Below are 13,758 nucleotides of genomic sequence, written 5' to 3'. Positions count from 1 at the left end.
GTGGAATGTCGATAGAGTACCTATCCCCAGTGCCGTTGTCAGGCCAGGAAGTGTGATAAACGCAACCTTTCTCTGGAGTTGTCCCACCCTCTCCAGGCCTGCCTCGTACCATGACTGGAACCGGTCTAGGTTCGGGATTTGGTCATTTATGCCAGGAGACCACAAGTGACTGAGTGGGGATGGCCAGGTGGTAACTTCTCGCATCTCTTTCCCAGTGCGCCATATAGCCCATATGGTGGTTAGTATGGGGTGGTGCTTAATTCTCTTCTGGACCCGTTGGTATGGTGTCCACAGCCACTCTGCCACTGTGGCGGGGGACAAGTAGTGGTTGTCCATCTGGACCCATTGCAGGTGTTTGTGGTCCCTGAAGTGTGGAATTAGGACACGCAACTGAGTGGCATTGTAGTATTTTCTCAGATCGGGAAGACCTAATCCTCCCCTATCCTTGGGGAGAATAAGTGTGTCGTAAGAGATCCTCTGTCTTTTTCCCTGCCAGAGGAACCGCAGCATGATCTTTCGGGCATCCACGAAGAATTTTTGGGGTATCTCTATCGGTAACATCTGAAAGGGGTAGAGGAAACGGGGGAGGCACACCATCTTGACGGCATTGATGCGCCCCAGCCAAGAGGTCGTCAGTTTGCTCCGTTTCTCAAGGTCTCTCTCGAAGCTTCGAATGAGCGGGGGGAAGTTGGCCTCATAGAGGTCGTCTAGGGTTTTGGTGATCTGTATGCCCAAGTATCATAATGTCGTGTGTTCTACCTTGAGCCCTAAGGGGAGGAACTTGGTGTCATTATCATCTGGGGTACCTTGGAGTGGAACAAGTATGGATTTGGACATGTTTAATTTAAACCCAGAGAACCGGCCATATTCTTCTATTAGAGTTAGGGCATGGGGGATGGAGGTCATAGGTTTAGTTAGGTGTAGAAGGATATCATCAGCGTACAACCCTGCCTTGTATTCCGTCCCTCCCAGCCGTATTCCCTCTATTCGGGGGTTGTTCCTTATTTTTTGGGCTAAGGGCTACAGGGAAAGTACAAACAGGATCGTGGAGAGTGGGCATCCCTGTCTGGTCCCCCGTTGCAATTCAAACAATCTGGAATATTCCCCGTTCACAAATATTGATGCTTTGGGAGAGGTGTATATTGCTTGTACCCCATCACGGAATTTAGAGCCTATCCCTACTTTCTGGAGTACTGCACCCAGGAAATCCCATTCCACCCTATCGAAGGCTTTTTCTGCGTCAATCGATAGGAGGGCCGGATCATCTGGTATACTGTGCCCCACGTGGACCAGGTGTAGAGTTTTACGCATGGTGTCGGCGCCCTGCCTCCCAAGGATAAATCCCACCTGGTCAGGGTGGACCAGATTGGGCATTAAAGTTTCCAGTCTGGCTGCCAATACTCGTGCGTAAATCTTCGCATCGAGGTTGAGGAGGGAAATGGGGCGGTATGACCCGCATAATTTGGGATCTCTACCCTCTTTAGGGATGACAGTTATGAGGGCTTTCTTAAAGGAATCTGGTGCGATCCGAGAACTCATTATCTCATTAAAGAGTTCCGTGAGAAAGGGTGACAGTTGCTCAGCGAAGGTTTTATAGAAGTCGGCCGTGTAACCGTCCTCGCCCGGTGACTTCCCCAGTGTAAGCCGTTTGATCGCCTCCCGTGTCTCGTGTTCGGTTATTGGGCTATCAAGGAGTTCGGTCTCTGTGTATGTTATTGTAGGCATAGTAATTGGGGACAGGTAAGAGGATATATCAGAATGAGCCGCAAGCAGTTCGGAGGTATATAGGTTTTCGTAAAAATTGGCGAAGCTCTCGGGTATCGAGTGGGGTGGGTGCATCGCAGGGTTGGTGGGCTCTTTCATCTCTTTCACCTTGCGTTCTTCCCTCATTTCCCTGAGACTGGCGGCTAAGAGTGCATCAGCCTTGTCCCCCTTCTCATAATATGTCTGTTTCAGGAATTGCAATTTCCGCACCACCTGGCCGTGTTCTAACAGCCGTAGTTCCTCTCTTTTACGTTGGGCCATGTCTACTTTGGAGGAGTCCACCGACGTTTTGTCTCTTATTTCCGCTTCCAGCTGGTATATTTCTTTGCGGAGCTTGTTTTCTACAATTTTACACTCTCTTTCTAGAGGAGCCCTCAGGTATTAATATACCTCTCCAAGTGGCCTTCCCCGCTTCCCAGATCACTTGTTTGGAGACCTCCCCGTTGTCATTCGTCTTGAAATATTCTTCGATCTCGGTCTCCATTTCATTTCTGAACGCCGCGTCAGTCCAGAGGGACTCATTGCATCGCCAGGATCCCCCAGCGACAGGCAGGTCGGCCCAGTCGACATCTGTTAGGACCATGTCATGGTCTGTCCATGTTGTCGGGACAATGTTGGTATGACTTGTTGACCTTGCAAGGTCAGGTGCGAGGAATATATAGTCTATGCGTGAGAATGTGCGATGGGGGTTAAAGTAAAAGGTGAAACCCCCTTCGTCAGGATGTTGTATTCTCCACACATCTCGTAGATCGTAAAGTTCCACATGACAGCGAATTCAGTACGGTCCCCTCTATGCTGGGCCCGCGTGTCGGGGTTGCCTGGCCTCCAGTCAACAGATGGGTCGACCCGCTGATTAAAATCGCCTCCTATAATGAGGTGGCCTGCAGTCTCTAGTACTATTTTGGGAATCATTCTCCAAAAGAATGCAGCTTGCCCGCTATTAGGCGAGTATATGGTAGCAATCGTGACCTGAACTCTTGCGATTTTCCCCACTAGCAGGAGGGCCCGCCCACTCACATCCGACCAGGTCTTCTCTAGCTCAAAGACTACTCCCTTCTTGATGAGAATCCCAACCCCTCCTTTCCTGAGTGGGCCAGAGCCCCAGAATTCCATACCTCCCCGATTCCCCAGGACCGTTCGCTCCTCTCCTCTGGCAAATTTCGTCTCTTGTATGAGGAGAATGTCAATGTCGGATCTTCGGAATTCTCTGTGCACTAGCGACCTCTTAGTAGGGGAATTCAGTCCCTTTACATTGATAGTCCCAATTCTGAGGAGACCCTTGCCCTTAGACTTCTCATGTGATGCCATCAGCGGTTTGCAGACTAGGATCTCTCACCATCAGCGGCCAGAAAGGCAAGTGGGTACCCTGTGCCATCTTGGCTGTGATACTTTGGAGCAAACGTATTGTTATCTGTACATGTCCCAAGTGTTCGTTACCTCTCTCCCCTTTTCCCGTATTCCACCATAATTGATGGTGCTCGCTTGTGCTTGCAAACAGGGGATGCTGCATCGGCAGCTGTTGACGGCGTCCGGGACAGACTGGATGAGAATATGCAGTCCGTCGGCGGACCATCAGTAGGGACCGTTGACCTATGGTCTCGAGCAAATTTACCATCGTAACTTAAGGGTGAGCCCCCATCTCTCCCCCCTCCCCCAAACATTATGCAATTTCAACAGTAATAACAACAAACATGTGAAAGTTTCAACGTTACGTGTGGCTTCAGGTCTTTCCGCAGGAGTTCACGTCATCTCCCATTCCTGGGGGGTGCCCTGCCCGCAGCAGCGCCAAAGTGGGTGATTTTGCTATGTTGCATCCTCCGCGGGAGACAGTGCCACGTGTTTTAAATATGACTGTACCCAGCACAATTCCGACGCGGCTTCTCTTGTTTAATCATGATCGGGGGTGTTGTTGGGGCGTCTAAATTTTCTCGATCCCTTTACCCTCTTGCGCCTAGGGCCCTGGAGCTCCCACTGCGATCCTGGTCCTCCATCGTCGCCGCCTTCCTTGCTCCGCGGGTCTGCACCGAGGAGATCGATGATGCAGTCTTTGATTTCGTCTTCAGAGCGTAGGACTATTTTCCTGCTGCCGTGCTCAAAGGTAAGAGAGAAGGGGTATCCCCATCTATACCTTATGCCCTGGTCCTTGAGCCATTTCGCCAGGGGGCTGCAAAGGCGTCTCAGGGCTAAAGTTAGCGAGGATAAATCTTGAAAGATGGTGATTTGAGCGCCTCCCATTGTGAGCGGGCCTCCAGACCTGGCCTTTTCAAGAATTCTAGCTTTGTCTTGGGATCGATGAAATCTGGCCAGAACGGACCGCCGGGTGGCCCACCGGCTTTATGTATGCGTTCGGTTTTGGGCTCATCAATGTCTTCATCGGCGGTCAATATTCTAATGATGTCGTGGATGGTGTCTTTGAGATCTTTTTCAGTTTCACCTTCGCGTTCCGGAATGCCAAAAAAGCAGAGGTTATTCCTCCTTTCTCTGTTTTCTAAGTGATCCATCTTGAGCCTCGCCTCGACTTCTCTTTTTTCGATGTTTCGGATCCGTACGTCCATCTGAACTTCAAGGGTGTCAATCGAGGCCTGGTTATTTTCCACACTTTCCAATCGTTCTTCGAATCTGTCCATCCTCTGAGTGATTTTGTCGATTTTGCCGCCGAGGTTGGCTCCCATGTTTTTTATTTCTTTCAATAGTGTGGCGATGTCTCCTTTGGTGGCGGCGGCACCCGCATCCGATGGGTCCGTGGTCATTGCACCTGTAGATCCGCAAGGCGGGACGTACGGTTCGTAGGCAAATCTGGCCAGTTTGTGGCGTAGGTCCATGCGACAAAATCCGGGTTAGAGGAGGCACATGCCCCTGAGTAGGGGGCCCTACCCTCTATGAGGATGCTCGGGTTGTGGGATCCGTATTGTCTCCGGTCTCCAGCACTTCGTATGATGTGGGACAACTCCTCGGTTCAGCTCTGCGGGGGAGTCATGGGTGTCCGCAAAGCGGGCCCCTAATGTGGGGTATGTGTGGTTCTGAAGTGTGCGTGGGCAGAGGGGCTACACTGCAATTGGTGGGAGTCCAACCGACCACTCTTATCCCTCCGCCGTAGTATGTTGTGCAGGGAGCGTATGGCCTAGATAGGCAGGGAGCGGAAAGCAAGTGTGGGGACCGGCGTTTCCTCTACACCGCAATGTGTCCTTTAATCCGCGTGGTATCCAATGCCCTTCTTCCCACACAGCATTCAGGGGGTTCTTGTGCAGTGCCACTGCAGGGAGGTTCGGGTGGCACGCAGTCCCCGGGTTACGGTTCACTGCATGAGCCCAGCGGCAGGGTTGGGGGACACGCGTGTTACGCGGCACCGCCGAGCGCGGGCTCTGGTACCGCGGAGTTTTGCGTAGAAGTCTCTCACTCACCCCGTGCAGCCGCCCGGTGTCCTTGGGAGTCTTTGGGCTCGCTGTCTCACGCGAGCGAGGGATCACCACCAAAAGCCTGGGGCACAGATGTGCACCGCGCGTTACGCCTATCGCACGGGCCACACTACGCCAGGCTTCGCGCCCTCCGTGGCGCAGCGGATGGGCACTTCTGGAACTGCCTAGTTCTCGGTCAAAACGGATCCGATTTTTGTCGGGTTTTTTCTCAGCTGCGGGGGGGGTCTGTTCAGATCACAGAATTTCGAACTTTCGTGGGGGGGTCCATCAGCGGGGGCTCATACCGCTTATCGGGACCGCAGGGACGGAGCTCACGCAGGAGAGATACTCATCCGTGCGCCCCCTGGTGGCCAGTGTCTTGGATATTGCTTTTAAAAGCATGTGAAGCGCCCCAGCGCCTACATTCCCGGCAGACCTTGACTTCCTTATTCTCCCTGCCCGGCCTCCCGCTCCTCCCTCATGACCTGATGGGTGCTCTGTGCAGTCATAAGGAATACCCCAGGGAAGCCCCCTGCGGCTACGGGCCCCAAGGCAAAGGGCGGCTCCAACAGAGGCGGCTCCAGATTGTGTCCGCCGGTGTCAGCAGGGGAAGCCAGTGGCCAGCCGTCAACCAGCAGCTACTAGAAATAAGTATGGTAGGAGTTGCCTAGGTAGGGAGTAGAGCACTTACTCTACCCTGGAAGCCTACCCGCTTACCAAACCTATCTAAAACACTATGACTAACTCCACTGTCCCCCTCTCTCCCATACTGTCTATTCTAACTGCACTTAGTATTGCACTCAATTGTTCTGCTGTGTATTACACTGAATTGCTCTGCTAGCCAAAGGCCTTTCTCCCACTATACAGGATTCTCAAATCTAGCTGTGTTTAGGACTCTACTCATTTGTTCTGCTTAGTGTTGCACTGAATTGCTCTGCTAGGCATAGGCCTTTCTCCCACTATACAGGATTCTCAAAACTAGCTGTGTTTAGGACTCTACTCATTTGCTCTGCTTAGTATTGTACTCAATTGCTCTGCGGAGCATAGGCCTTTCTCCCACTATACAGGATTCTCAAAACTAGCTGTGTTTAGGACTCTACTCATTTGTCCTGCTTATTGTTGCACTGAACTGCTTTGCTAGCCTTTCTCCCACTATACAGGAATCTCAAATCTAGCTGTGCTTAGGATTATACTCATTTGCTCTGCCTAGTTTTGTACTCAGTTGATCTGCTGGGCATAGGCCTTTCTCCCACTAAAAGGGAATCTCAGGTCTGGCTGTGTTTAGGACTATAATCATTTACCGTGCTTAATATTGTACTCAATTGCTCTGCTGGGCATTGACCTCTCTCCCACTATGCAGGAATCTCAAATCTAGCTGTGTCTTCGACTGTACTCATGTATTCTGATAAGTTTTGCACTCAATTGTCCTGCTTGGTGTTGCACCAATTGCTCTGCTGGACGTGGGCCTCTCTCCCACTGTGCGAAACACTCGGATCTAGCTGGGCTTGGTATTGTACTCAATTACTCTGCTTGGTATTGTACTCAATTGATCTGCTGGGCGTGGGCCTCACTCCCACCTCCCACTGTGTGGGACGCCCAGATCTGGCTGTGTTCGAGACTTTACTCAGTTGTTCGGCTTTGTGTTGCACTCAATTGCTCTGCTGGACGTGGGCCTCTCTCAGGGCTTTAAGTGGGGTAAGAAATTGAGCGGGGGACCTCATTTGGGGGCGTGGCTTGTGGGAGGGGCATGGCCTAAAAAGTATGCAAATCGTAGGGTATACACACAAATATATATAAATGTTATATATTTGTGTGCGTACCTTACTATGGTTTGTGTACTATGCAAGCCATCTTTTCTAAACATAGAAATATGTAACATATTTCTACGTTTATAAAAGATGGCTTGCAAAGTACACAAACCATAGTAAGGTACGGACACAAATATATAACATTTATATATATTTGTGTGCATACACTACGGTTTGATTAGTTTTCAGGTCATCTTTTTTAAACATGTCGGGTTTATAAAAGATGGCTTTGAAAGTACACAATTCAAGCCATCTTTTATAAAGCTTTGACTACGGACAAAATTGTCCGTCGGCAAAGCTTTATAAAAGATGGCTTGAAATGTGTACTTTCAAAGCCATCTTTCATAAACCTCGAAAAATGTCGAAGAATCCCCAGGTTCGCCGTTAAAGGTGACCTGTGGAAACAAAGGGACAGTAACTGCCTCTGGTGAACTCTCGCGCGAGGGGTCACCAGACGCAGTTACTATGACTGTCAGCTTGCCTGACTTCATTGCAGGCGCATCTCCCGTCGCGGCTGCGGCCGCGACGGGATAATGCATCCCGCGATTCCCACCAATGTTGCGGTAGGATGGGGGCCCCGGCAGGGCCCCGGCTCAGTCCCACATTTTGGAGACTGCCGGGGCCCGGCCCCGGCAGGCCCCAGCCCACTTTAAGCGCTGGCCTCTCTCCCACTATGCAGGACTCTCAAGTCTAGCTGTGTTTAGGACGGTACCCAATTGCTCTGATTAGTGCTGCACTCAATTGTCCTGCTTAGGGTTGCACTCAATTGCTCTGCTTGATATTGTGCTCAACTGCTCCGCTAGGCATGGGTGTCTCTCCCACAGTGCGGGACTCTCAAATCTGGCTGTGTTTGGGACTGTACTCAATTGTTCTGCTTAGTTTTGCACTCTGTTTCTCTGCTGGGCGTGGGCCTCTCTCATACTGTGCAGGACTCTCGGATCTAAGCTGTGCTTGGCATTGTACTCAATTACTCTGCTCAATATTGTACTAAATTGCTCTGCTAGGCATAGGCCTCTCTCCCACCATACAGGAATCTCAAGTCTAACTGTGTTTGGTATTATACTCAACTGTTGTGCTGGGCGTAGGCCAGCCCCTCCCACTGCCCATTCTGGTCGCTGAATTACTACTCCCTAAACCCAGACCTCTTCTAGCTACCAGGGAGTCCCGAAAACAACCGCTCAAACACCCACCTGAGGCCGCTTCAAACAGAGCCCCAGCAGTCCAAGCCCAATTTTTAGCGCTAAGTACTGCCTACCATCATTGATCAATCCACACCCTGAGATTATCACTGCTCACCTCAACCACCCGACAGTGGAAGGCCAAACTCCCCAAAACCCTAGACAGTGCACCGACAGGAAGGACAGACTGAACCTGAGAGCATCCAAGCATATCAAGACGTAAAGAAACTCCAATTCGGTGCTTGCACAACACATTAGAGGTCCACTAACCCTGCTACCTTTGCACTGTGAACCAAAATGCCCCAAACAGAAAAGGTCGATGAGAAAGAGAGCAAGATTGTGCAACAATGGCCACGGACACACAGACAACAGCACCCAGCAGAAGCAGCCTCAATTTCAGGAAACACCCCGCCTAACACGGTCAGTATCAGAACAAACTAGGTAAGAGTAAAATTCTTATATCTTACACCCTACCTCGATACAGCCACGGAACGTCGATACCTCAACAACAATGAAATCTTGCCACATACAAAGATTCCCCTGAAACACAAGGAAAATAGCAGGGGGCACCCAGTAAGAGAGTGGTATGATTCCAATCCCCTTACCCCATACATCACAAAAACAGAGGGGCACCATCCTTACCCACAACACACCAGACAAGACGACGAAGCCCTGATAACTCACAATCCCACCATCAACCTAACATATCGATTCAATGAAGGAGAAGCCATCGCTGATCTTCAATCAATCGTCTCCACTGGAGAAGCACCACAATTTAACAGCCATGCTATCAACCTAGTGGACTGCTTCAATGAAGAAGCAGCTGTCGCTGTTCTTCATCCAATCAACATCAATACTGAAATACCATGACGGAATAACTACAAACCAATAAACAAAACCACACCAAGAAAATCCATTGCAACCTAATAAACGCAGGGTCTATGTCCAAACATTCAACCGAAATATACGATCTCCTATCTGACGGAGGTATCGACATCCTATTTGTAACCGAAACATGGTTAGATGACAATTACAAGATCACCCTCAATAACTGCATGCTGGAAAACTTCAAATGCATCCTAGCAAACAGGAAAAATAGAACAGTGGGGGGCTGGCAATCATCCACAAGGAACACCTGGCTATCAAAGTGAAGATCCGCTTTACATCGATAAATGTAAATCCTTAATACAACGCCTATCAGTTAACCGCAAAACAAACCTGAAATTCATATTGATATACAGACCACCAACCTAGGATGCAACCTTCGTAGATGCCTTCACTGAAGCAATCACCATCCTAGCCATCAAGCACAATCACCTGATCGTCCTCAGAGATTTCAACATCGGTTTCGATGAAGAAACCACAACCACACAAAAATCTTTAACCGCCAAACTAGCAGCAATGAACCTACAAAAACTAGTCAAAGGAGCGACACACTCGGCAGGGCATACACTTGATGCAATCTTCGCCAATAAAAAACTCATTACCACGGCACCCCCAATTCAAATACTCTGGAGCGACCACCTCATCATTCCATTCATATTCACAATGGGCATTCCAATAAATAAGCAACAAGATATACCACCAATCACCATGAAAAGAAACTGGAGAGCCATCAAAAATTCTAACCTAACTGAACTCCTGGAACTCAGCAAACCACAAGCAACAATTATGGAAGAAGCAGACCTGGACAAAAAAGTAGCTTTATTCCACACTTGGATCGCAACAACCCAAACAACATCTCTAAAGAAAAACCTTTCACACCCTCATGAAAAAAAACAATGACAAAATGGTTCACCCCACTACTAAGCACTATGAAAAGAAAAAAAACTAAAACTAAAATCGGGACCAACAACAACGCTACAAACAAACTGAAATGTATGCAACAGATCCGCTCTTGCAAAAAGGAAATACAAAAAGCAAAGAGGAAACACTATGATAACCGAATCTTCAAAGCACCAAACACCCAAAAAGAACTCTTCAAAATTATAAATGAAATAAAAAACCCACCTGGATGCAACAACACACCAATTCCATCGATGAAACTATGCAATGACCTAGGAGACCACTTCACAAATAAAATCATTACCATCCAACAAACCATACAAAACAGACCACACAATCCCACTGCAGACCCCACCTACCCTCATGAGGAACATCCAAACAAACTACGAAGCTTTCCAGAAATATCAGTGGAGACTTTTGTCAAACTGGTAAATCAAAGCAACAAATCAGGCTCTCCCGAAGACCCCTGCAATCCGGACTTATACAAATCTATTCTCATACAAGGAACTCCCATGGAATACTATAGGAATGTCCTCAACCTTTCAATTGCAACAGGTAAAGTACCACAGGCCTTCAAATCGGCGTACATCAGACCACTACTCGAAGACAAAGCAGGAAACGTAAAGGACTTATCCAAATACAGACCCATCTCCAATATCCCGTACATAGCCAAACTGCTAGAAACATATGTCTGCAAAAAACCCAAGAATTCATAGAAGAGCACCACCTACTAGACCAGCCACAAGGTGGCTTCAGGCCAATGAGAGCAATGGAATATAGGACGACCTAAAAACAAATGCAGACTCGGACAACAATACTGCCTTCATACTTCTAGACCTATCCACAGCATTCGACACAGTCAACCACGACATCGTCATAACGAGATTAGAAGGACTGGGAATAATAGACACCACCCTATTATGGATCAAATTGTTCCTAACAAACAGAACGGAAACCGTATGGATGAAACAGTTCAAGTCCAACCCAAGAAACTGCACATGCGGAGTACCAAAACGATCTTCCTTCTCCCTGCTCTAATTCAACATCTACCTATACCTATTATTCAAAATCATCAAAAGACAAGTCCTCACCTGCTACAGCTACGCTGACAACACACCTTCAAAATACAAGACTCCCGAGAAGAGAACAAAACACTGGAGAACTGCCTTTGTGACATATTCAACTGGATGAACTTGAACCACCTCAAAATGAACCCAGGCAAAACAGAGATAATGATCGTCACAAAAAACAAAGGAGAACCCAACAGCTACATCCCTTGGCCAAAAGAACTCAGCACAACCCCAACACCATCGTTGATTGTAAAAAAAAAAAAACCTGGGGGTCCTGTTGGACAAGCTCACTCTAGAGCCACAAGTAAACGCTCTGCTCAAGAATTGCTTCTTTCTCCTGCGAGCAGCAAAAAGGATCATACCATTCCTATCATTCAGCAACAAAACACTTACCATCATAGCCCTTGTCATGTCAAGAGTAGATTATGCCAATAGCCTATACCTGGGTATGCCTGAACAACTACTAAAAAAAACTACAACGTATACAAAAATGCAGCAGCCAGACTCCTTCTCAAACTACCCCGAAGATATCACACCTGCACTAAAATATTACACTGGCTACCAATAAAACAACAAATACAATTCAAATCAATGTGCATCACGCACAGAGAAATACACAACCAAGGCGCCGAATTCCTCAGGGATAAACTGCACAAATTACATCAGCCAACAAGAACGCTCAGATCAAGCATTGACATCCGCCAGGAACCGAAACCTTACAACAAGAGAAAACTTGGAGGATCCTCTTTCTCTCACCAGGCTCCGAAAACTTGGAATTCCTTACCAAAGGACATACGGAACACAAGAAAACACCTACTATTCAGGAAACTGCTCAAATCCTGGCTCTTCAATGCGTAACCAAAGATCACCGACAAGAACACAAACACCGCTAAAACAACGTTGAAGGTAGAAACTCAATCCGATTCCCAACAAGCGATCGAACACAAACAGGGCCTAGGGAAGGCATTCCACGACACATCACATGGCACAATGAGAGATATCCATGAGAGGAGGACAGTTAAAACTGAAGACCTGGTCAGAGCCGTGAAAACTCAGAAGCGACACACTTGGAACCGTGAATAGTGACATGTGAGGTGTTTGTATGGGATGGTGGATGTTGGCCTGTGCCGCATCTCAATTGGATTGTTGGCAGGTGCCACGCCCGCTTGAACTTGTAATGGTTTGACAAGCGACACATCTAGAGTTGTGAATGGTGGCATGTGCTGCATTGGATTGAATGTTGAATGTTACCAGACGCCACACTGGGCTGGAATGTTGGTTGCTGGACTGCGCCGCCTATGGACAGATCTATGATTATTAGCAAGAGCATTAAATGCACCGTGATGCCTGGCCCTATCCCCTTTTAGCCGACACCCAAGTCTGGATGCGCCTCTGTCTCTGCCTGTTATTTTCTGAAGCCCACCTATCGTGGAGCCAGACCTTCCCCCCACTATGCAGGAATGTTGTATCTGGAGATAGCCCCTTGCTTACAGTATGGTGAGCTGTACTTTATTGTGAAGTCGGTACTTGTCCACAAAATGGTGTGGCACTCGAATCCTAGGTCTGATTTACACACCTGCCCATTGTGTGCTGAAACGGAGCCTACATTGGGATCAGGGCCTCTCCATGAAGGACCCGTGAAATCAAGGCTCTAAAGCATACTGTGAAGATTAACTCCAAATCATATAACCCACTAACCAAAAAAGCTCATAGTCTCTGCATACTTAACTCACCGAAAAAAACTCACACAACCTCCTCTCGCACCGCAAGCCGCATGCACTTCACCACACCGCAACAACACATAAGCCGCCCCAACGGCACACGAGGACTGACATCGATCCGACACTTGCACCAAATCTCAGCACACGGTTTACACCGAGCCAAAGCTACCAACAGTACACCACCCCTCTCACTATCATACTCCCTCTTTGCCTTACTAACCCATCCCGCCTTCTCATTTTCAGATCTGCCAGAGCACCTGGGGACCAACTCGTTGGTGACGGTGCGCGGTACAAATACCTCTAACATTTAACAACATTCCCCCATGTAAATTGGTTGCAAATATAAAGATTTCCATTTAACCTGTGTTTGTGTTAGATTCCCTTCAATTGTGTTTGTATTGCTTTAATTTGTAGGAATTGCCGTTTTGTCATTTTTCAAAGGGCAATTCAAAGTGGGAAAAACAGGAGGCAGTTAAAAAAAACCCTTGCCCTTTCTCTTCCAGTGGTTCAAAACCAATAGGACTCTGCTCAGTGATACAACCAGGGATTGACTACAATCACATTACTTTCCTAGGCACATGGAAAGGGAGATATTACTTGCCTCCCAGTCTGTACCTAGCCAATGTACAGAAAGGGAGCCCCTGATCTCCCATTATACACACAATTTAGGTTTATTTTAACAAATCAAAAGTTTCCAGAAGCAGTTGTATTTCTGATATATTTACTAATCTTCGCAGGGTGTACAGCCAATTGGTATACCACCTCTGTACTTTCACAAATAAGAGAGGCTGGGATTTAATGTATTCCCCTCTAGACAATACCTCCCATATTTCCCTTCAGCATTATACTAAGATCTCACATAGATATTTATTTTCTTTGGTTGTCTCATAGACAGATGGGTACCTTCTCAAGAACTGGTTCGATACTACCCCCTCTAGTAATAGGTGGCCATCGGTCAGCAAGATGGGTCAGCTTGTGTAACGCTCACCTTGTATCCACAGGGACGCCACCCGACTTGGCTGGACCGCTTCTAACTT

The 13,758-nt window shown here is 48.1% G+C and overlaps 1 long non-coding RNA gene across 1 annotated transcript in view; it reads right to left on the bottom strand.

Moving 5' to 3' along the window:
* LOC138566455 (uncharacterized) overlaps window positions 1-13,758 on the bottom strand; it is a 215,505-nt gene that overhangs the window by 195,340 nt on the left and 6,407 nt on the right. The gene's annotated exons all lie outside the window — the stretch shown is intronic.

Source organism: Ambystoma mexicanum, chromosome 2p, assembly GCF_040938575.1.
Source record: "Ambystoma mexicanum isolate Mex_15411 chromosome 2p, UKY_AmexF1_1, whole genome shotgun sequence".
Classification (NCBI taxonomy): Eukaryota; Metazoa; Chordata; class Amphibia; order Caudata; family Ambystomatidae; genus Ambystoma; species Ambystoma mexicanum.
This window is presented reverse-complemented; position numbering and strand designations above follow the sequence as displayed.